We start from the raw sequence: 22,476 nt of genomic DNA on the forward strand, positions 1-22,476 counted from the left end.
CGCCCCCCTGCCTTCCCTCTGAGGTTCAGCAGTCTCTTCATGCGTGTATGTCTCTGGGTCTATTTTCGATCACCAGTTTATCTGGTTCATTAGATTCCACATAGGAGTGAGATCATGTGATACTTGTCTTTCTCTGACTGGCTTACTTCGCTCAGCATAATATTCTCCAGGCCCATCCATGCCCTTGCAAAGGGTACGCGTTCTTTCTTTTTTACGGCTGCGTAGTATTCCATTGTGTAAACGCACCAAAGTTGTTGTTTTTTTTATCCACTCATCTGCTGATGGGCACTTAGGTGGTTTCCAAATCTGAGCCATTTACAAGATACTTATTACGCTGCAACGTGCCGATTACTCTTGATAGAAAACAAAAATTTGTCAAAGGAAAAGGGAGCATCGCAGTTTATTAATCCGAGGTCCCTGCATGAGGAGATGAACGCAGCGCAAAGCCTGGGGGTGCACCCGAACCTGCTGAGCCGAGGGCCTGACCCGAGGGCTGCTACGCAGGCTAGACTGTGAGAACATACTAAAATACGCCGTTCAAGGATTGTTTCTAGAAATCCCCAGAAATGGTGTGATGAACAAGTCTAGTTCTTGGGAGAAAGACTTGATTTCCACCCTGTCAGTTACTAAGGTCCGCCACCTGCTCTTGGGATGTCCATCACCGGCTGTCCAACTTGGAAATTCCTCTTCGTTCCGGCCGGTGCGCTCAATGGTTAGACTGAAGGGCCCAGGGTTCAATTCCGGTCACGGGCACATATCTCAGTTGCAGGCTCGATCCCTAGCCCCGGTTGGGGTGCAGCGTTCAGGAGGCAACCCATCAATGTGTCTCTCTCACATCAATGTTTCTCTCTCCCTCTCTCCCCGCTCCCTTCCACTCTCTCTAAAAATCAATGGGAAAAAAAATATCCTTGTGTGAGGATTAACAAAAAAAAGAAAAGAAAATTCCTCGCCTGGCTGGCGTGGCTCAGTGGTTGATCTCAGACCTATGAACCAGGAGGTCACGGTTTGATTCCCGGTCAGGGCACATGCCTGGGTTGTGGGCTCAATCCCCAGTGTGGGGCGTGCAGGAGGCAGCTGATCAATGATTCTCTCTCAACGCTGATGTTGCTGTCTCTCCCTCTCCCTTCCTCTCTGACGTCAATAAAAATATTTTTTTAAAAAATAAAAGATAATTTCTCTTCATCCCTGTGGCCCCCTCCCATTGCTCTGAAATGCTCAGTGGAACATGGGCCCTTGGAGGGCAGGTGTGGCTTCGTCCACCCTCCATCCCCAGGAGCTGCCTCTGCACACCCTCACTTCTGCAATGAGCGATGAAGCAGGGATGGGGGAGGGTTGCCCGCAAAGCCCGAGGTGTGAGTGCTTGCGGGCTCTGGGGGGGCGTGGGAAGGGGTGGACCCAGAGGCGGGCGCAGCTGTGAGAGCGAGCGCTCCGTGCCTGATCCACAAACAGGGACCTAGCGCCACTTGAGACACAAGCACATCAGTGCTTCTGGGTTGGCCCGGCGCACAGTAGGTCGGCAGGGAACAGGCCCGAGGGGTGCACCCTGGCGCAAATGGGCTCGGGTGCCTCCAACACCAGGGCCCTGGGCGGCGGGGCGGCCACGAGGCCATGAGCTAAGGCTCCTGCAGGGTTCGCACTGGAGGCACATGTTAAACGATGATTCTTCAGGAAAAAACCCTGATCTGTACCATTTGCCATTTTTCATGAAGCAAATGCTCCCCCGGGGCCCAATCCAAGCTCCTAATGGGCCGTTGTCTCCACATGGAGTGGGAGGAGGCGCTCGCTGGGCGGACGGGAGCCAGCGCCGCAGGCCCAGCTCCTGCTGCTTCCCCACCACCCATCACTCTTCCTGCGCTAAATGCCTGTCCAGGCCTTTCCCTCTCCTGGCAAAGGTGGGCGCGCGGGAGCCAGGCAGGAGCTGGGAGCTCATGCCATTTGTCAAAGTGATGAATGCTGCCAGCAGGGGGCGGGGCAAAGGATGCTTGCCCAGCAGACCTGCAAGGCAGAGCGATGCCTCCAACACAGGGGCACGCGATCTTGGCGATGGATTTATATTTTTCTTAAACAGGAGAGACGGGCAAGGCCGCCCATTGCCAATCGTCAGGGCTCTCTGGGAACCTCCGTCCTTGCTTTCTTAGTTTTTGTGCTAAGACTCGGATCCCAGGAGGGCAGCCCTTGCTCACCTCCCAGCACCGCTCCTCACCTCCTACCCTTCCGCAGGGGGACACGTGGGCCTCTGGGCAGCAGCTCCTGCACCGTCATAGTCTGTAAGTTAGGGAAAGGCAATGAACTCCAAGCTTTTATGAGACCCGCTGCGTGTGTGACAATTTGGTTACCTGCTCTGGGGGATGTCTATCCCTCTTCTCAAAGGAACTTACAAAATACGTGCACGGGTAGGGTCCCTAGGCCTGGTCAGTGATCAGGGCCGATAGGGGTCTTCTGGCTGCTGTCAGGGGCCTTCCTTCATTCTGCGCCGCCCCCTGATGGTCAGCGCATGTCATAGCAAGCACTCAGTCTCCCAGTCAAACTCCAGTGGGGACAATTTGCATATTAGGCTTTTATATATATAGATCGGCTCTGTCGCTGGGTGAGCGGGTCATTTCAGATGTTAAAGCAGCAAACTCCTCGGATGCGCTTCCACAGCTGGTAACCGAGGCCAGGGGCTCCCTTCCGGGGGCATCTCGTGGGTGATTAAGAAGCGACTTGCCTGGAAGAGATGCCGGCTCTCCCCGTAGGCACCGCGTTGGCCCCCTCTGGCCTCGGTGATTGGAGCAATGCCTTGTTTCCTGGCGGCAGCGTTCCCTCTGGTAAGTGAAGAGTTTGGGGGAGAGACTCCAGGGCATCCCAGGGGCATGAAGTGGGCGGGTGAGGGCACAGGAGAGAAGCCCCCGGGCTCCCTGGGCAGGGCCGGCAGGTGGAGGCTGTGTTCTCCGTGCCCGTCGCAGGCGGGCTTCCAGAAGCTGAGTCCGGGATGGGACCTGTGTGAAAGGGACTGGTCCGTGGAGAGCTCAGCGGAGAGAGCTGTGGGCTGTGAGGTTACAGCACAGCCCACGGACGAAGCCAAGACATTCCAGCTCACATGGTCCTCAGTCGATCCCGTGGGGCCGCTGCTCCACACCTGACCGTGCAGGGGCAGCGCCCACCACGAAGAATGGTCTGGCCCCAGGTGCCAACAGTGCGGAAGCATAAAACCCTGGACTAGCGAGCGTCTGTCTAAAGGGTTGGTAGTTTTGTCTTTCAGTCAATCGTATCAGAAAAGAGTTAATAATTTAAAAAAAAAACATTTTTATTGATTTCAGAGAGGAAGGGAGAGGGAGAGATGGAAACACCAATGATGAGAATCACTGATCAGCTGCCTCCTGCATGCCCCCTGCTGGGGATCAAGCCCACAACCTGGGCATGTGCCCTGACTGGTATTCAAACCGTGAGCTCCTGGTTCATAGGTTGATGCTCAACCACTGAGCCACGCCGGCTGGACAGAGAAGAGTTAATAATTAAAAAACAAAACAAAACACATTCCCACCACCCTAAGATATCCTGGGGAAAGCTCAGGTAGCGCAGTAGGAGATAAAATAAGGGCTTTGGAGTCAGATGGCCTTGGGTTCAAATGACCTGGCAACCATGCGATGACTATGCGGACCTGAAGAAGGCATCTTGCTTCTCTAGTCTCATCCCCCACAGATGGAACTCTGAAAACACCCATCTCTGAAGCAGCCGCGGGGTTCTAGCCGACTCCCTACTAAGTGCACCGTGCACATAGTAGGTGCTCACATATTATTGGCCCGTCCTGGCCACAGGCATCCGTGGCTTTAACAGAACCGTCTGCACAACATAGATGCGATTTTCCAATGCCGCTCTGTTACTTAGCAATACTCACTACGCTCTCAGGGGCGAGTAAACTCCGTTGGCAGCTGCTCCGTAACATCCCAACAGCTGGACAATTGTTTACTTAACGAACCCCCTCTTTCTATTGTAATGAGCACCCTCGTGCAGACGGCTTTCCCCACGTGGGGGTCCCCTGTCTGGGGTAAGGCCTGTATGGGGGTGGGGGTTGCTGGGCTAAAGGGCATAGACATTGCAATGGCCTTGGGACTTTTAGGACACGGCATTGGTAAGGAGCCGGAAGCCAGGGTGAGGAGCGCCCGGCCGGAGAAGGGCCAGCGGTTACCTGGGACCTTGCGGAAGAGGGGCCCGCTTCCATAGGTCCGGGAAGGCACGCGTCAGGTCCAATCAAGGTACCGTGGATACGACATTTAATCTATTGTTCCACCTGCCTTCCAGTTCTCTGAGCTGACCCGATAATGTCATTGAGAGCCATTTTCCTCTCCAGATCGAGTCCGGGGTCAGGCCTGGCACAGGCTGTCAGTCCTTGAAACCTCCTGATTGAATAGATGGAGCGCTAACCTCGTTGGCCGGCCATCGGCCCTGCCCACGTTCTCATAACCGTCTCCGTGGCCCCGTGTGGGTCGGAGACCCGCTGCCCTCTGACTGGCCGTTTGCTGTGATAACTGCCCACCTCACTCCGGACAGGCCCGCCCCACCCCGGCCTCTGTCACCGGGACCCCAGGGTTTTTCCTGCAGCCTGTGGGCATTCCTGCTGCCACCGGCCGGGAGGACGCCGCCCACTCTGAGGTCACAGGGTGCTTCTCCCACCGGCATGCGCCTGCCTGTTGGGTGAACTGGCTTCCGCCCAGCCCACCTGGCAGAGGTGGAGACACTGATGGTGGCCTCCTGCACGCACCTTGACCGGGGCCGGGGATCAAGCCTGCAACCGAGGTACCTGCCCTGGGCCGGAATTGAACCCTTCAGTCCGCGGGCGACGCTCTATCCCTTGAGCCACACCAGCCAGGGAGGGAGCGAGGTTCTCAGCATCTCCTTCTTGGAGGACAAAACCCCATCACACTGGATGTCCGACCCCATGGCTATGCTCCCCGAGGCACACAATGGGACAGGCAGCGGGGGGTGAGGTCTAGGAAGGAGGAAGGGTGGGGTCGGGGAGCCCGAGTGAAGGGGGCGATGTTTCACAAGGGCTCTGTGAGGGGCGCAGGGACCCCGCCGAGACTGTGTGTGGGGGTGTCTCTGCTCATCCCCTCCAGCTCCCGGCCTTCCCGGCCTCCGGGGCCCACGTGGATCTGAAGCTCACGGCTCCCTGACGGTGCCCACCCGACGGGCACCTCTGAAAAGAGGCCGAGGGCCTTCGGACAAGGTCACTGGTCACACTCAGCCCCGAAGCCGAACCGTTCTTCCGTGAAATGAAACGGAAAATCTTCGTGACCACGCGCCTCCCGTCTGAAGGTTTCCATGCAAATTCATTTCCACGCTCCTTAGAGCGGCTGAGGGGCTGCTGGGCTGTGTCTATTTCTGGGTGAGACAGAGATGGCCGGGGGGGGGGGCACCCCGGAACCCAGACGGCGTGGCGTCTTCTCCTCGCTCCGGCATTGCTCACAGTGGGCACGGTGCGCGCTGGCCGGGCCGGAGAGACGCCGGGGCGGTGCCCGTGGCCAGCTCAGTGCCCGTGGCCAGCTCAGTGCCCGTGGCCAGCTCAGTGCCCGTGGCCGGCTCGGTGCCCGTGGCCGGCCTGGTGCCCGTGGCTGACGCGCTTGTTCCTCAGGATGGTGGCAGGTTCCAGGGCGCAGCAATGCCGCCTTCCTGTGGAGGCTGTTCACCGAAGCCTCCTTCCTCCGCGCAGTGCGGCTGTGGCTGTGTGAGTGGGTGGGGGGTGCACCGTGGGCGCCGGGGGAGCGTGGGCTTGGCCCCAGGGGCCTCGGTCAGTGGTCTTTCCCGAGGGAGCGTGTGGGAGCGCCTGGCTCACGATGGGTCTCCCCTCCCCGGTCCCCTGCCCCGCCCTGTTGCTGGGTGTCTCTGTGACCTTGAACGATGACCTGCCCTCTCTGCCTGTTGGCTGTGGAGAAGGGATGATGCCGGCTGCCCTGCAGATGCCTCCCACGGCTACTAACCAATGTCACCGACGTCACCATGTCACCCCCCGGGGGTGGCGAGGGCCGGGACCAAGAATGACGGGATGAGTCTCTGCCTGCACACGCCCCTCCTTGCGGTATCACCCGGTCAGAGCGCACTGCACCTTGCTGCCGGCCAGGAGAGCGGGTGGGAAACCAGGAGAGGAACGAGTGACAGAGATCGAGCTTGGCCCACCTCTGGCTGCAAGTGTAGAGGTTCCTGGGCGGTTTCTGTTCACCCGCGTCCTCCTGCCCACTGGCTCCTGGGCCCCCAAGCCTGTCCCCTCAGACTGTGTCCCCTGAGCACGGTGTGTGTCTCCTGCCCTGGGACACCTGGAGCCAAGGTGCTCGCACCTGAACTCATTCCAGCCCCGCCCTCACCGTGCTCCCCACTTCCTGACCCGCACGCGTGTGCCGGGCACCCAGTTCATGCTAAGACGTCTCTGCACACTTCACAGCCGTTGTTTCAGTGGCCACGGAGCCACCCCTGAGGTGGCGGGGACGACTCGTCCCCTCTTTCCAGATAAAGAGATCGAGGCTCTGAAACACATACCACGTTGCTAAGTGGCAGACCTGTGGTCGACCCCGGGCTTTTCTGACTCGTCGGAGCTGAGATGACGATTGATTCTGGAATGTCAACCTTTTGCACAGAACAAATAACTTACTCACCTCGTGTTCTCTGAAACTCCCTACCCACTGAGCAGCCACTGCCGCCCCCCCCCTCCCCTAGGGGCGTTTGCTGCTGTTTTCCCGCTGCTGGTGGTTCCTCCGAGAGGAATCACGTGGTCTTTGTCCCGCTGTGCCTGGCTCTTTCCCTCGGCACCACGTCCCCAACGGGCATCCAGGTGCCACAAAGGGCAGGCTTCCTTCTTTGAGGCTGAATGCTCTTCCACGGCGTGGCTAGACCACGGCTGTACTCCCCTCTGTCCGTGGCATGCGGGCTGCTTCCTCCCGTGGCCGCTGTGAATAGCACTGCCACCCACAGAGGGGTGCAGGCAGCCCTGCGAGTCCTGATATTAATTCTTCGGAACATACACCCAGGGCTCCCTTCGTCCCCTCCCAGGCTCAGGCCACTCCCTCTTCATGTCGCCAAGTCCTAAACGCTGCTGTGTGTGAGACAGTTACAGAGGGACCATGCACTCAACTAAGACACGGGTTCACCCTCCTAGTTGTTCGAGGTGGGTAGTCACGGTGCCCCTTCCTCTCCCGTCGCAGGGGGACGTCCCTGCATCTCTCCATCCCTGTGGGACCTGCGCTGGGCGCTGGCCCTGCCGCGGTGGAGCTGGTCCCAACCGCGTGAACGCTCAGGGCCGTGTCCCCGGCTGTCAGACAGGGATTGCTCCGGGAGCTTTTCTTCTTGACACAAAAGCTTGTTATGGTCCCCAAGGCAAGAGGACACGGCCAGTGCTTTCAGGGTCATTGTGGCCGAAGGCCAGGCCGGCTCTGTCCCGGGGGCTTCAACCCACGGAAAATTGGTTTTAAGGCTGCAAAGGGTTCATGAGTCAGAAAGCCTCGCCAAAGAGCCCTTAGAGCAGCAGTTCTCAATCTGTGGGGGTCAAACGACCCTTTCACGGGGGTCGCCTAAGACCATCGGAAAACACATATATAATTACATATTGTTTTTGTGATTAATCACTATGCTTTGATTATGTTCAATTTGTAACAATGAAAATACATCCTGCCTATCAGATATTTACATGACGATTCATAACAGTAGCAACATTACAGTGATGAAGTAGCCACGAAAATAATTTTATGGCCGGGGGTCACCACAACATGAGGAACTGTGTGAAAGGGTCGTGGCATTAGGAAGGTTGAGAACCACTGAACTAGAGCTTTTAAACATCGCCTCCTGGAGGCCCAGGGACGGACTAGATTGCGGGTGGGAATAAAGTGGGAGGTGGCAGAGTCACTGAGAAGGAGCCGCGGGGCCCTGGCTCCTGGCCCCGGGGCCAAGTTTAAGGGACGCGTCCCTCCCTCGGATGCCATGTTTCCTGTTTGTGGATACGATCTGGAGAGGACGGTCTCCACAGTTCTTAAGACGACGCTTTAACCTGAGCCGTCTAGGTGCTGGCCAGTCGGCTAGAGCCAGGGTGTGAGTCCAGGGCCCCCGACAGAGAAGCCGGCGTTGTGGGTCTGGTCCCCGGTCAGGACACAGATGAGAATCCACCAAGGAACGCATAAAATCAGCGGGACAACAAGTCGATGCTTCTCTCTCTCCCTTCCTCTCTCTCTCAAAATCAATCAATCAATAAAAATTTAAAAATGGGCACTCTAAGATCTGAAATCATGCTCATGTTTCTGTGACCAGTAGCTCCAGGCCTCCCTCTGCCTGGACCCTGGGCCACCACCCTGGGTCCCCACCCCGGACCAGCTCCCGAGAGGGTCAGGTCCGGCCCAGGGACATCGCCTGACCCTCCTCCCTCATTAACCTCAAACCCTCACCCCAGGGAGAGGCGGGCCGTGTGTGTGCTACCTGCTTGTTTCTGGTCCCCCCGCCCCCGGTATAAAGCCCCACACCTTGTCTTGCTGCTACTTGACCTCCACGGCAGGCACGCAGGAGTGTCTGGTGAATGAGAACCTGAGAGAATGATGTCTCGGGCGGGGTTTAGTATCAGAAAATAGTTGCTTACGTGACAATAACACTGATATTGATGTGAACAAAATAACCCTTAAACAACGGATTGATGAACCCTGAGAGAAGTCTTGGGCGTTAGGTAAAGGGACCTTCATGTGTCCACTGACTTAAGTTTCATAATGACCCTCTGAGCTTCATGTCACTACTACTCCCATTTCACAGACGAGCAAGTGGAGGCTCAGGAAAGCCCGGGACGCACCGAGTTAGCAGATAGGACCTGGTGCGCACGGCCAGGACCCACGCCTCAGCCCCCTGCACCAACCCGCACCCCGACGCCGAGCCGAGGACCCCGGCTCTGTGCCCTGGGGCAGCCCCAGGTCCAACACGCAGACGCACGCGTGACACCACCTCCCAAACCCTCTGCCCGTGAGCCCTCCTGTGCCTCAGGTCCCGGGAGGCAGGCGCCCCTGGCTTCCGGCGCAGCCCCCCGCACCCCGCAGCTGGGTGCCCGTTTATTTCAGCAGCAGCTACAGCCCCGCCCGGCCTGGCTCAGCTCTGTGCCTCTGGTGAGTCACTTCCTGTCGCGCCGGCCAACTCTGCGGCCTCCACACCTGGAAAACCTCTGTGCATCATCTCCTGCAAAGTCCTCCTCTCAGCAGAGAACAGTCACTCCGGGGCCCATTGATCAGCCCGCCCCCTCCCCGCCCATGGGAGGGGGGAGGAAGGGCTGAGGCATCAGGGGCCTGAGAGGGCGGGTGACTCATGGGCACGGAGGGGCCGCCTTTGCACCGCCCTCCTAGTCTCTGTGCTGTGGCTTCCCCCGCAGGCGCCGGTGCTGAACCGGGAGCTCGATGTCAGGCTCCGGCGTCTGTGAGCCACCTTCCCACAGTCCGTCTCAGGGATGCCGCTCAGGTTTCGGTTCCCCTGCTTGTGCGAAGGGCCAGGCATGCCAATACTCCACAGCTAATTCTTTAAAAAATATATGTTTGTATTGATTTTAGAGAGCGAGGAAGAGAGAAACATCGATGAGAGAGAAGTATCAACATCCATGGGCTGCCTCCTGCACGCCCCCTACTGGGGATGGAGCCTGCAACCCGGGTGTGTGCTCCTGGTCCATAGGTCGACGCTCAACCACTGAGCGACACCGGCCGGGCTTGCTGTCTAACTCGCACTCGGTGCCTCGAGAACAGAACTGTTCCCCTCGTTTCAGGACGAGGACAGCAGAGATCAGAGTTAGAGGTTTGGAGGTGGCCAGCCAGCCAGCTGTGAAGGGCGACGGGGGAGTATTAAAATAAGAAACTGGAAAGCTGCGCGTTTTTTCCTTTTAGAAATGAGGAAACGAGGGTGAGAGGTGGTACCAAGTGAAAGGGTCACCGCTGAGGAGTAGTGTCCGGACTCAGACCTCCCGTCTCTCAGGCCCAGGACGCTGCCTCCGCTGCTCCCAGGTGACTGCGCGAGGCTGGGTTCGGTGGGAAGGCCACAGACCGGGCCCCAAACAGCCTTGACCTCCAGCGCTGGCGTGGATGCGTTCATGGCTGAGCCTTTCGAGCGGCTTCCTCTTCTCTGGAATAGTGCTTGCCTGTCGGGCTGCTGGAGGTTAAGCATTAGCTTTGGATTAGACTGTTCTTCTGTTTTCACAATTTTCAATCTTATGAAGATGACGACGGGGATAAAATCCGGTCGGCGGTCCTGACCCGAGGCGGCCAGGCCATCGGAAGGGCGAGACGGCCCCCCCGTAGGCCCTTTACGGATGTTTAGTCTCTGATATTCAGAATTACAGGCGTCCCCCGGTGGTGGCTGGTGGCAGGCTGCCTTCTGGGGACAGCGCGCTGAGTCACTCTGGTTGGGAAGGATGTGGGGGGTGGAGTCCACGGGGATGTGCCATCTATGGGCACAGAGAGGTGTGGGCGTGTTTTGTTGCCTTTCTAAACGCTGCTGTTTCCACTGAGTTCTATTTCCGCGGATCCTGAGAAGCCCTCTGCCGGGGGAGGGGAGCCAGACTGGGGGAGGAAACCGGCCGGCTCCTCTCCCTGTGCCCGCAGCGCCCTCTGGTGGCGTGGAGCCCGGGTTCCTCTGCTGAGGGCCCTCTTGAGAGTCAACGCCACCCCCTCCCCCCCCCCCCCGCCCCTACTGTCCTGCCTCCCCGCCTTTAGTGTCTTCCTAATTCTAACTGCCTACGGCTGCATAATAGCTCATCCCCCTCTATCAGATGGTGCTAGAACAAGGATACATTGTATCCATTAGTTGGTTTGAGAAGATCCTACTTCTTTCCAGGAAGGAACAAGGAGGATACATTGTATCCATTAGTTGGTTTGAGGAAGAGCTTACTTCTTTCCAGGAAGGCCCTCCCTCTAGCAGAGGAAAGTGTCCAGGGAATTGGATTGAATGAACCGAGAGGGGTGAGTGCTCTGGTAGCCCCCGGGTTACCTCGGTGGGAGTCCGGGGCGCGGGCACCTCCATCCCCTCGGGCAGGAAGAGGCAGACCCAGACAGCTGCCTGGGAGAGACCCTGCGCGCAGGAGCAGTGAGCTCAGTGCCTCAGCGTCAGCGCTGCGGACACTTCCTGGGTGGATACATCCCCGCGGTGCAGGGCTGTCCCGTGCATGGCAGTGGGTTAACAGCCTCCCTGGGTTATGCCCGCTTCAGAGAAGCAGGAGCTGTCTTCAGGCGCTGCCCGCTGTCCCCTGGAGGAGACACAAGCCACCCTCATGCCGAGAGCCACCCACCGAGCTACAGGAGACAGCGGGGAAGTGTCTGAGGGCATCGAACTCCAGCCCTACCTGCAGGGACAGGCTGTGCTTCACGGGGGCCGCCTTTGCTGTGTGGCCCAGAGCGGAGGCAGTCGCTAGTGCGGCTGTGCCCCCGAACTCAGCCTCTAATTAGCGAGGAGACTTGGGCGGCCCCTCTGATCCGGCCGGAGGCGGCCTCCCCACAGAGCAGCCACAGCGAGGCCTCTGCCCCCTGCAGGTCCCCCTCCGCCAGGTGCTCTTGGGGTGTCAGGGTCGCCGATTTCAAAGCGACACGGGCTTCCTCCCGGTGGGAGCTGCACGTGAGCCAAGCGGCTTTGAACCGGATGCTGGTCTTCCTCTGATGCCGGTGACAGTGCGGCTCTGTGTGAGCCTGAGGCTCAAAGGCGTTTGGAGCCAGAAGTAGACAGAGGTCATCCAGGTCCTTTCCTACGTGGGGGCTGTGAGGAGGAGGGCGGGCTCAGATAGTGAGGGTTTCCTCGAAGTCCCGAGTTGCTCAGCAGTGACTGGGCACGGGTTCCATGCACTGAAGGCCTTGCACTCCCCTGGGGCGGGGGGCGGGGAGAGTAAGGGGTTGGGGGGGGCAGGATGGAACCAGCACTGTCCCTCTGCATGAACGAGGGGGGCCCCGTAGGCTTTGAGAGACTGGTTGGCCACAGCTTCGGCCGTACAGGGTGTGGACAGGCATTTCTTACTTAAAAGAAGCACCGCTGTCTCTCCCTGAGCAGCCACTGTGTGTCGTTCTCGTCTCTGTGAGCTCAGTGCCCCTTCCCGAGCTCCCAACAGCCCTCCTGAGAAGACACCGCTTGCCCGAGGCCACACAACCAGCGGTGACACGGGCCGTGCAGTCTGCCTGACTCTCCATTCCCTATTTTTTTTAAGTTCTATTTTTATTGATTTCAGAGAGGAAGGCAGAGGGAGTAAGAGATAAAAACATCAGTGATCAGAGAGAATCATTGATCGGCTGCCTCCTGCACGCCCCACACGGGGCATCGAGCCCACAACCCAGGCATGTGCCCTGACTGGGAATTGAACCTGTGACCTCCTGGTTCCTAGGTTGATGCTCAACCACTGAGCCACACCAGCCGGGCACGATTCCCCACTCTTAACCCCTGTGCTGGCCCGGGCTGGTTCCTCCCCCACCCCGAGGCACCTTTTAAGGGCTGGAGGAAATGCCAACATTGGAGATCATTTTGAAATAAAACCGTGGTTCTCGGGTAGGACATCAGAATCCCCCGGAGGACTTGATAAAGCAGAGTGCTGGGCTCCGCCCCCCAGATTTCAATCGAGGGGACGCTGAGCTGCTGGGCCAGGGATGCGAAGCAGCCCCTTTGATGGGTGATTTGGCAGCTGCAGCTGGAGGTCTGGGTGATGAGGGTGTTTGGGTAAAGGTGTAAGAAGTCCCGCTTCCCCAGCACCCGGTCTCTGTCCGCAGCCCGTGCGCTAATGTGCGCTATTCACGCTCACCGAGGTGATCACTGGTGGAGGGCCTTCTATTCTTACCATAATTAAAGGGTTTAGGGGGAGTAAATTAAGCTGGCCATGCGCCCTCTAATAGCCTTGCAGGCTGTGGCCAAAATGCTGAGTTTGGAGCTAATAAAGGTGCCGCAGACCCTGTCCATGGTGCTGAAGGACGCACAGGGGACATGCAGACACAACACAGAGCTCAGCACCGGCCTACTTATGGAATGACGGAGAAGGATGGAAGGATGGATGGATGGATGGATGGATGGATGGATGGATGGATGGATGGATGAGTAAATCGTTTTGTGCTTGGGTAACTGGTTTATTCCGAGCTCCCTTATCCCGCCTTAATTGAGGGGGTAGTGGGCCGTGAGCAGGGAGCGGTGAGGGGTGGAGTGGTGAGTTCGGGGTGGCTGCCCCCGCAGTGTCCCTCTCTCTCATCTCCTGCCAGCGCTCCCCTGGCTGCTTAAGCAGGCGTTTCAGCGGCAGCAGAGAGACAGGAGGACTTGAAACGCTGAGATGCAGGCATTGCCTCCCAGAGCCGGAGCCGACCAGCAGGCCCAGGCAGGCCCTGCCTCCTCTACCTCCTCCCCGCCCCCTCCCCGTGAGGGGAAGCAGGTGGGCGAGGACCAGGGAGCTCCCCGCAGGTGTTCGTGGCTCCCTGCAGGGTGGGCACGCGCTGGCAGCCTGGCCTGCGGGCACCTGCCTGGGGCGAGCTGTGACTCTGAGAGCCGAGGCTGCGCTGACGGCTCCTCACGGCCCTCCTGACGCCTTGGGCACCACGGGCAGGCGAGGGGGGACAGACACCTGAGCCGCTCAAGGCTGCGTTCTGGAGAGAAGGTCAGGGGACACCTGAGCAGGGCCTGGCATGAAGGAGCATGGGGAGGGTCCTGGGGTTGAGGGTCTGCACGGACTTCTGGAACCTTCTCCGAGGTGTGGAGGACACTGCTCCCCGACACCCAGCTTGGGCCCCAAGGAGGATCCTGCCGTGGGCGTCTCTCTGGGCGAGGACAGAGCTCTGCATTTGGCCGAGCCGGGCCCGGCCATCCCCCGCCCACCCTGCGGCCTAGGGCTTCCCCAGGTGGTTTAGAGTTTTCTCCACTCTTTTCATCATGAGGTGCCAGTCCTGGGGCGTATGGGCTGTAATTTATAGGCCCATTTCCCTGTTATTGATTGCTTACGGCTCTTTCTAGTTCCCCCACTGAGAATAGTGCTTCAGGGAATATATTTATACATAGATGTTGCTTTTCTTTCTCAGACGTAAACGTATATCCTTAGGCTCCGTTCCCAGAAGTGAATTATTGGGTCAAAGGACATAAGTATTTCTGTGGCTCTGGACGTTTTGCTGCCAAATCGCTTTCCAAAATAGCCATTACCATCGGGAGGCAGGGAGAGTCCCCCCAACGCCGCTGGCCTCCCTCGGGCTCTCTGGGGGCTCCCCCCAAGAGGGAGCGAGAAGCAGCCACACCCCTCCCACCCACGGAGACCACAGCCCTCAGCCACGCGGAGCTGCCCGCACCGCGGTTCGCCCACAGCCACGTCCCAGGGCCGGGGAGGGAGCTGAGGACGCGCGGGCCGTGCCGGCCCAGCCTGACGTCCCAGCAGTTAGGGAGCGGGACGGCCGCACGGGTCCCGGCTGACCTGAAGTGACAGCGCCTTTGCCATGTCATTGGGCGATTCGTGGAGGGTTTAGTTGTGAGGGTTTGAGGCTTGGCAAGCCCCCCACCCCTCGTCCCCATCCCCCAGGTGCCTGTGGGCTCTGCCTCATGGTCACCTGTTCCCACTCAGGAGGTAACTAGGACGCTGGCTCCTTAGCTCTCAGCGCTCTCCGCCAGCCGCAGCTGCCATGGTGGGGCCATGTTGGGGCCATGGTGTTCACGGCCCCCTGGCTGCCCCTTTGGCGGCTGAACCTAAGCCCCTGGCCCGTCACCGAGACTCTGGAGAGGAGAGCCCGAGGTGGCTCCAGCTCCAGCCCCTTGACCTTCAGCAGCAGCAGGTGCTAGGGGAGTGGCCAGAGGCCACACCTGGTGCTGGTTGGTTCTGGAATGGCCGCTCCCCTTGCCCTGGGGAGATGGGGAAAGGCGAGAGCGCACGAATATCGCAGAGGTTTCTGGTTAAGCAGCCTTTTCCTGCTAACGTTATGGCTTTCCTCCTAAAGCTAGTCTTTTGGAGCCGGCCAGGCCCACCTGCACCACTGGGCATGGGAGGACGCTGGGACTATCCTGCCTGCTGGCCCTTCCGCGGCCGAGCTCCCCGCCCTGGCCCATCCACAGCCTTGCCCACAGGCTCACCCACCCACCTGTTTCCTCTGCAAATGGAGGTCTCGGAGACCCCCGTCTGTTCCTCTCTAGAAGGTTCGAGATTAGGTTCTCTCTGCCTTGTTCTTGTGAACGACACGACCCAAACCTCCCCCTGGGCCCGCGGAGCTAAAGGCACGCAGCCTCCCATGGGGCTGGGGGAGGTCAGCGGTACAGGAAGACCAAGAGGGACAGAGGTATGCAGGTCTCGGGGTCCTTTCACGGAAGACAGAGTGGCTTCGGAGGAAAGCAGGCTGTGTCCGAGGAGAAGAGGCCAGAGCAAGTCTCACAGCCACTGGGCGTGAGGGGAGGGGACAGGCCCCACGCCCGCCCCTCCGGGCCAGGGGGACGGAGTCTTCTGGTTAGAGCAGCTCAGGGGAGAGCAGAGAAACAGCCTTAGGAAAGAAAGCAGCTTTGCCCCAGCGAAGAGCCAGGCCGGGCGGCTGGGCCTGGGCTCCCTGGACGCCCGCCCCACACTGGCCCATTCCCGCAGCAGCCAGCACACCCTGCAGCACCCGCCCACCCAGTGAGAGGCGCAGCCTCAGCCCTCTCCTTATACACCTCCCGCTCCTCCCCCACAAGGGCAGTAACGGTGCCCACCTGGGCTGGACCGCCCCTTGACCTCCCTCTGCGGGGCCGCTGGGCTCAGAGGGCGTGTGTGAGCACGTGGTCCACGTGGGAGGCGAGCGTGGCTCGGGCCCGCACAGCTGAGCCGGCATCTCCAGAGGCTCATCGTTCCTCCGAGGAACACGTGGCTCCTTTTGGAGCCGACAAATCGTGGTTCGCCCTCCGTGAGCTGCTCGGGGCGAAAAGGACCAAGACCATCACCCCAGTTTCGTAAGAAAAGCGTTAACTAACCTGGGCCCCCCAGTTTACAGCATGTATGGGCCTCACCGCCCTGAGCGTCCTGAATGCCTGTCACCGATCGAGAAGCACCTTAAAGAGACTCGAATTCTTCAAAAATACGAACGAAGGCCAGCGCCTGTCCATGCTCGTCAGGTTTACAAGAAGCTATTAGCCAGGGGGGTAGTTCTGACCATTTCCCCCGAGAACGGAGTTAGATGCTATTTCGTATACACGTGGAACGGACATTTTATTGTCCCATTAGCTGCTGCTCAGATGGTGGGGTTCCTCTTGTTTGGAAAGGAGGCATCGGGGCAGAGGGGCCACCCGGATGCACCGTCACCTGGGGGGCTGGTGGGACGCCACGTGCTCTATAAACATGCACGCTGGTTTTTAAAGGACCAGGGCAGAAGCCCGATGGGTGGGCGATCGCTGGAGGCCTGGACATGAATTATAGCCATGCAGACTCGAGAGTCCCCAGTGTGACCGAGTGCCATGCAGCCTTGGACGTGGCCTCCTCTAGCCTCACACCTGTCCCAACTGTTTTTATTTTTATTTTTTTGTTAATTCTCACCCGAGGATATTTTCCCATTGATTTTAGCGAGAGTGGAAGGGAGGGGGAGAGACAGAGAGAGGCATCGACGTGAGAAAGACCCATCGATTGGTTGCCTCCTGCACCCACCGGACCAGGACAGGGGATCGAGCTTGCAATTGAGGTCGTGCCCTTGACGGAATTGAACCTGGGACCCTTCAGTCCATGGGCCGACACTCTATCCACTGAGCAAAACCGGCGAGGGCCCTGCCCCAACTCTTGCTGGGAGGGGCACCTTGCCTTCCTGTTGCCACCTGAGTCAACCGGCCCTCTGAGGGAGAAACGGGGACCTGGACTCCTGGTCTGAGGGTTCAGGGGGCTGGGACTCCTGGAACCCGGTACGGAGAAGTGCTCGGAAGGGAGGAGCTTGGAGCGGGAGTCCTGCGTTTGGGAAAGCCTGTGTCTGGGGTGAGGATGTTAGACCTCCCCGTCCTGGGCACAGAATCGGAACTTGGGGACTGGAGAGGCCGGGCCTTCCTGCTCTGTCCCAGCACTGGAACACGGGGTGACATTCTCACTTCCGGGGCAGGGCTCAGGCTCCTCCCACTGACCCCACCCGGCCCTGGAAGCAGGGCTGTCTGTGGACCGGTGATGCCCTCGAGGTTTCCGAGTAAGAACAGAACAGGGGTTTCCTGGGATCTGGACACGCACAGGATGGAAAAGGAGTGACTGTTCACACCTCCCGCTGTTGGAAGGGGTCCCGTGGCTAACATTGTTTACTTCATCTCATAGCAACTGTAGAAGCTGCCATTTTTTTAAAAAAACTTTTCTTAATCCCGGACATTTCCCGGGGCCCACACACGTGCGTATCTTGTCTGGACACGTGAGGTCGAACACTGGCTCCCGAAGCTCACGGCGGGAGGGATGAGCATCCGTTAAACGACAGGCGTGCTGTCTTGTCAGCCCGACCATCCCTGGAACGCACATGAGGAGACGGACACCCCAAAACGCGGTCACTCGGTCAGTTCTGCAAGCCGCTGCCCCAGGTCTGCTAGCGCCTTCTGCAGAGGATGGCCTGAGGCTCAGGCAGAAGTGATGCGGCCAGTTAGCCAACGGCAGACGCACCCCAGGGCTGCGATTGGCCGAGGTCCCGCCAACGGGGCTTGGCGCCCGCACCAGACTCCTGTCCCTGGCAGCGAGCACTGGCCTTGCAAGCGAACGATCCTTTTGCCAAACTCCTAGTGCTTTTCAAATAACTTATCCACCCATAACCCACCTGTTATCGGCTTTTTGTGTAATTTTTAAATGTTTTCCTTCTGTCTTGACTGGACAAATGAGCCATTTCGATCCTGGCGTCTGAGTGAGAATTCCCGGGGTAAACTCCTATCTCTGGTCACAAGTCACATGACCTGGGGCGTGTTAACGAACCTTTCCTTGACGCAGGTTCAAATTCATGAAAAGCGCTGACACAGGGTCTGCCCCGTACAAGTGCTGAGTAAGCGAGAGCTTTCGTCGGCCAGCGGAACCCACGATCCCACACACTGGGACATGATGAGATGATAGGTCTGCACCTCCCAGGGCAGGCTGGCTCTTGCCTCTCACTAACCTTCAGGGAGGGTCCCTCCCTTTTATGCAATCGCATTGCTCTATCTCACCACAAGGGTCTACCTATAACGCAGTACAGGCCCAGTGCTTGAATGGGACCGTATGACGGAGGTAGAAGTGCATGTGGATCTGCTGTAGACATGAGGGCTAACTTCTTGGATTTTCACTTTTCTTCACTGGGTCTCAGCCTTGTTGTGGGGAAAATGAAGAACTTGAGCCCTAATCGGTTTGGCTCAGTGGATAGAGCGTCGGCCTGCGGACTCAGGGTCCCAGGTTCGATTCCGGTCAAGGGCATGAACCTTGGTTTCGGGCACATTCCCAGTGGGGAGCATGCAGGAGGCGGCTGATTGATGTTTCTCTTTCATTGATGTTTCTAACTCTCTATCCCTCTCCCTTCCTCTCTGTAAAAAAATCAATAAAATATATTTTAAAAAAGAAAATGAAGAACTTGAATTAGATCAGCAGTTTTCAACCTTGACCCCACCCTACCCTAGCCAGCAGTTACTTTGGTGAGTCACCTCATCTTTGTAAGCTGCACGTTCTCCTGTTCGAAAATGATGGGGGGGGGGTGTGACTTCTCCGGAGGAATGTTGGATAAGTAACATTTATGAAAATAACATTTCAGTCCGACTGGCGTGGCTCAGTGGTTGCGCCTTGACCTATGAACCAGGAGGTCATGGTTCGATTCCCAGTCAGGACACATGCCCGGGTTGTGGGCTTGATCCCCAGTGTGGGGCGTGCAGGAGGTAGCCAATCCATGATTCTCACTCATCATTGATGTTTCTATCTCTCTCTCCCTCTCCCTTCCTCTCTGAAATCAATAAAAATCTTTTTTAAAAATTAAAAAAAAAACCGAAATAACATTTCACACATGAAATAAGAGAAACGTAACTTACAGCAGAGCAGTAATGCCCAGGAGTGAATCCTGGCCTGCAGAGTTCTGGGCTGCAGGAATGTTGGCCTAATAAATGCTTTTGTTTCTTCTACACCCCCCCCCCCCCCCCCGCCTCTCCTCTGAGCATGTGACACTCTGTCCCGGCCTCCTTGGAGGAGAATTTATTACAGCAGAAGCAAGATATGCAGGAATTTCAGGGGAAGAAAATGCATGAACTGTTAAGCAAGACTAACCTCAAATTTCCGTGGATTTCAATGCCATTCTTCCTTGTTCATGGGTGCAAACCCTAATTCGAATCCACACATGAGGGGTTTAAAGGTCAAAGCTGCCTCATCATTTATGGTGTTAATAAGAACAATCTGATTAAGCAAGCCCTTGAATAATGCAAAGCCATAACTCATCGATGGTCTTCGGTGTCACAAAAAATGCTGACTTGAAGATTATTGAGTTTATGATTTCATATAATGAGGAGAAAAGCAGAAATGAAAAATGCATCCCTCTTTACCCTAAATGGGTGCAGACATTTTTTCCTAATTCAGATGCACAGGCGTTTTGTGCTTCTATTACAATTTTTACCACCCGCTCGGGGGACAGTCACTTGCGACAGGACAGCTGAGTGGCTCTTCTGGAAGCTCTGCAGGGGCACCCATCTCTCGCATCCCTGGTGTCTTCGATGAGCTCACTCCCTGAAGTCACCAATAAACGCTTTACGCGTAACCTTGACTATATATAACCTTGTAGGTTCCTGGAAACATTCTCTGACGAGTTCGGAAACACCAGCGGGTGAGTCACACACTCTGGGTCTTTGCTCTGGTGGCCGCGGCAGAAGTGGAAGGGGCAGGGTGACAGGCCTTCTAGGCAGAGGAGCCGGCACAGGGGAGTGTGTTTGGATGAAAATGTCCAAGTTCCCTTTCATCGGTGCATCGATGTTTCTCATCGATGAGCTCCAAATGAAGCAGAGCTCAGGGTATCTGCCGGGGTCCTTCTCTCTCTCTCTCTCTTTTAAAAAATACATTTATATTGATTTCAGAGAGGAAGGGAGAAGGAGAGAGAGATAGAAACATCAACGATGGGAGAGAATCATTCATCGGCTGCCTCCTGCACGCCCCACACTGGGGATCGAGCCCACAACCCGGGCCTGTGCCCTGACCGGGAATCGAACCGTGACCTCCTGGGTCATAGATTGAGGCTCAGTCACTGAGCCACTGCGGCTGGGCGAGGTCTCTTCTCTTTACCGACAACTCACACAAAGGCCCCAAGGTCTCCACTAGAATAAATAAGAGGAACCTCCAAAGTTAACCCACTGGGAGAGATGTTTTGCTGGGCACACCACGTGCTGGCTGGAAAGATGGGGACCCAAGGGGTGACCCTGTGGTTGTGGAATCTGAACCTCATGAGGATTGTAAGAAAGCCCTCGAGTACATCTCACCCGAGAGAGATGCGTTGATTCGCCAAGGTCAGAAGTCGGAAGGGGGTGTCTACATAGGATGGACACAGAGTGCTCTATTCAAGGAGCCGAGAGATTGTCGAAAAGCAAGCATTTCAGCACCCGGACAGCTCCCAAGGGCAGCTGGACTGGAATCCCCTTTGCAGTCTGAGAGGGGTTTCTGACCATCCTGTCCGGACGCCAAGAGAAGCGCTGGGCACCCACACTGCCGACTGGTCCCAGTGCAGACAAGAACCGCATCCTCCAGGGATGGCCACGGAGAACACCGGCTCACCTATGAAATATCGTCGCGTTTCTACAGGAAGTCATCTGTGTGGCTTTTCCAAAAACACAGGAGGACAGAGTCGCTACAAATGGAGTCAGAAACCGCTCAGTAAGCCAAATCTAAGACAAAAGCCGAGAGAGTGAGAGGGGGAAAGGAGTCCAGATGGAAAGAGAAACGCCACATGGCCGGGGGCTAAAACAGTGGAGGTGTAAAATTGCATAAATAAATAATTTAGGTAAGAAATGTGCAGAAATCCCTCCGGGTCGCAGAGGAAAACAACTGAGATGAAAAGCAGGAAGCCTCGTTCGTCGTGCAGAGGGAGGGTGTAATGATGATTCAGAGGTGAACATGGAGAAATGGGTTGTCAAACTTTTCATTGAAATTACAAATTGCTGAGAACAAGGATTACATGTTATGGAAACACAGAATGGCCAGCGAAACACCTTGGCGATTGACAGAACTGTGCACTGGACAAGGGGAGCCCCCAGAGGCTCTGGGAGACACAGGCTCTGGACTGTCCCTCCTCCCAGACCCAAGACACCGCTGAGCACCATCCGCTGGGGATTGGGACCGTTGGTGACAAGCGGATTTTGACTCACGTCTGTCTCCCGGTAGGATGAGCACTCGGTCACATGTGCACGCTCTGGCTCCCCCGGGAGACACATGCTCTGTCATGTCTGAGAACCACGGTTCATGTTCAAACCTCCCGTGTTCTGTGTGTGTGAGTTCGGAAACACCAGCGGGTGAGTCACACACTCTGGGTCTTTGTTCTGGTGGCCGCGGCAGAAGTGGAAGGGGCAGGGTGACAGGCCTTCTAGGCAGAGGAGCCGGCACAGGGGAGTGTGTTTGGATGAAAATGTCCAAGTTCCCTTTCATCGGTGCATCGATGTTTCTCATCGATGAGCTCCAAATGAAGCAGAGCTCAGGGAATCTGCCGGGGTCTGTCTCTCTCTCTCTCTCTCTCTCTCTCTCTCTCTCTCTCTCTCTCTTTAAAAAATATATTTATATTGATTTCAGAGAGGAAGGGAGAAGGAGAGAGAGATAGAAACATCAACGATGGGAGAGAATCATTGATCGGAGGCCTCCAACATGGGAGGAATGGACCTGCGATGCCAGCCAGGACCCGGATCTCAGTCACCCTGAGACACAGCCCCGCCTCCCTCCCCTGGGCTCGGACTCAGGGGGAAGGCAACGTGACGGCCCTGCTTCCCTTTGTGCAGAAAAGCTCGAGTCAACGATGAAAACAGATAAAAATGGCAGGAGACGTATAAACAAAACCATAAAGCAAATGCAATCTAGATCAACACCATCAATGAGACCCCCACACATGGTTTTGCTAGAATAAAAGAGAAGCTGGCTGGACACACGGCGTGAGCTCATCCCAACCTCTCCCCGGGAGCATGGCCGAGAGCTGGACAAGTTTGCTTCTTCGTGTCACGCGACTCCGTCTCCTCACCGCCTCTCTCGTTCCTCACGGAGAAAAAAATGAACACGTGTGGGTGGGACTCCCCGTGATATGAGCTTTGCTTCCCTGACCAGACGCAAACATGCCATATATCAGGCCTTCCTTTTTAGTTTCCTCATTAACATGGAAGGATTCAGTCATTTCGTGCCAGCAGGCCGATAGTCGGGGCTAATAACGCCAGTTTATGAACATAAAACGTGCCAGGATGCTTCTGTGTTGTTTTCAAAATTACTGCAGTAAACTCACACTCACACACACACACACTCTCATGTGCAACGTCGAGATCATGAACACGCTGGTCGAGCCACGGCTGCAGAACTGCCGACTGTGACTATAAAACAAACACACCTTATGACTCAGCTTGCCCAGGACATAAGAGCAA

This window comes from Myotis nattereri (assembly GCF_964212035.1).
Source record: "Myotis nattereri genome assembly, chromosome: 17".
Classification (NCBI taxonomy): domain Eukaryota; kingdom Metazoa; phylum Chordata; class Mammalia; order Chiroptera; family Vespertilionidae; genus Myotis; species Myotis nattereri.